The sequence below is a fragment of the Palaemon carinicauda genome, chromosome 29 (assembly GCF_036898095.1).
Source record: "Palaemon carinicauda isolate YSFRI2023 chromosome 29, ASM3689809v2, whole genome shotgun sequence".
In the NCBI taxonomy this organism is placed as follows: domain Eukaryota; kingdom Metazoa; phylum Arthropoda; class Malacostraca; order Decapoda; family Palaemonidae; genus Palaemon; species Palaemon carinicauda.
This window is the reverse complement of record NC_090753.1, coordinates 61591355-61593854: the sequence shown is the minus strand read 5'-3', so window position 1 is coordinate 61593854 and position 2500 is coordinate 61591355.

Genomic DNA, 2500 nt, shown 5'->3' with positions numbered 1-2500 from the left:
TTATTTACATGTGGATGAAATTGTGAATTGCCAACTTTGTTTACATTTGTCAAATTAATCAGATCTATGCAAATTTGGGGAAATATATTTCGAACTGCTGATACAGGTTGTTTACCCGAATATAATGCCTGTGAGGAAATGAATATTTATTTTCTAATTTAATGATACTTTAAATGTTTTTACTTGCATGAACAACTCATCTTCTGTTTGTTTTTTGTTGTTTTATTATAGAGTTTTTGGATAACCTCGAATCAAAATTGACTTTCATGAAATCTAATTATGAAATTACCTTTGGTTCCAGGTGATTTCCAGCAATTTTTGAGATCATATAATAAATTGGCTTTCACTAAATATCATGAAATACTATTTATTAAAAAGTCAAAAGGATTTGTGTTAATTGTATTTTTGTAAAAGATAAAACTATCAAGTGAACTTGGAATGTATATCATTTTTATTAGTTTTTTTAAATAACGAAATGAGAACAGGAATAAATGTCGCTATTATTTGAATACATTTTATCTCTAGGGAGTATATAGAGATAAAATGTATTCAAATAATAGCGACATTTATTCCTGTTCTCATTTGCTTATTAAAAAAACTAATAAAAATTATATACATTCAGAGTTCACTTGATAGTTTTATCTTTTGCTTTGAAACTGTTTATTGTTGGTGTTTTGCAGACAAAAGTTGAGAGCCAACGATTTCTCTCTCTCTCTCTCTCTCTCTCTCTCTCTCTCCTCTCTCTCTCTCTCTCTCTCTCTCTCTCTCTCTCTCTCTCCTAGAAATCGTTTGCCCCTCAGTTTTTGTCTGCAAAACACCAACTATATAGTTCAGACAGAGAGAGAGATGAGAGAGAGAGAGAGAGAGAGAGAGAGAGAGAGAGAGAGAGAGAGAGAGAGAGAGAGATTACTGGACTGAACTACTAAACAACGACATGATTATGCTCTCTCTCTCTCTCTCTCTCTCAAATATGATCAAGCTGTATATGTGATTGCATATCTGTCCAGCTTTACATGTTTTTTTTTATATATATACATGTATAAACAAGATTATTCACGATAGAATTTTATAAGTATAAAGGAATTGTAGGTTACTTTATGAAGACGTAGAGACGCCTGACCTTTGACCTGCCCCTTAAAGCTACTCCCACCTTGGATAATGGGAGATGAGCTCCACCCACGAATATTTCTTTGTTTTGTTCTAGAAATGTATGTATAAATGTCCGGGCGTTAATTTTACCCTATAAATTGCAAATCTATCAATCAATATATTCCTCCTCTAAATGAAGTCGTGGGGACGAATAGGAATCCTTAAGCGTTTTGAGTTTTCCTTGTTGGTTATTGCACACGCACGCAAGCAAAGGCACGCACTCGCGCACACACACATATATATATGTATATATATATATACATATATATATATATATATATATATATATATATATATATATTATATACACAGTACATATGCGTGTATATATAACAGACTCTAAATTGTTACATCAAAATTGTTGCAGATTATTTCCCTAGATATCAAGAGTATCATTTTTTTACCCCATTAAAATTAATTTAGTCTGCATAAATAGAATGAATACCTTCTGGTATGAAAGTAACCTTGTGACATATTCGTAAAAAACATATATGCATATAGATATTCAATCTATTGAATGATAAAAGAAACAAGTAGTCGGTAAACGCATTACGAATAAATAACTATTATAACGCTTAGACGAATAAGTAAAATTGTAATAAAACATTTATATTTATTCAAATGCAAAATATTATAATCAAAGTCATTCCTTCCGCACGAACAAACTAGGGGGCTTGGGCGCTGATCATATGGTCCATCTCTAGGGCATTGTCCTGCTTGATAGGGGAATGTCACTGTCCTTTGCCTCTGCCATTCATGAATAGACTTTGAACCTTTCAAAGAAATTTGAAATTACGTTGACAAAAGGTTTTAAAGCCAAAAGTCATGATTCAAAGGTTAAAAGTGTTAGGTTCCATTGCAGACTGAAGAGACTCGACAGAACGTCGGCGGGGAAAGACCAGTCCCCAATATGGTACCCAACCACGATAGTAACCTCCCCAGTAAACACCATAAAATCACAGTGGGCGAGGATCGACATGCCACCATGCGAACGCAAGGCAAATGCGTTGCCACTAGGTCATTTGACCCAAGGGACAATGATATTGAAAAATGTAATGAAAGTTAAATTAGAGAAAGTCCTTGAAAATTATAAGCCATATATTGATCTTACCTCATCTATTGAGAGAGAGAGAGAGAGAGAGAGAGAGAGAGAGAGAGAGAGAGAGAGAGAGAGACCTTCCATGTATTTATATGAAGAAAATCTCGTTACTAATATAGGTTGCCTGACTTGGGAGTTAACTGTTTCACATAGCATTAGGAGTTCTTCAACATCCATATATTGTTATAATTTTTTGTTTCGCTTTTGTTATTTCATTCTTTATTCCCTTGGGATGAGGGGAAATGTTTAGAA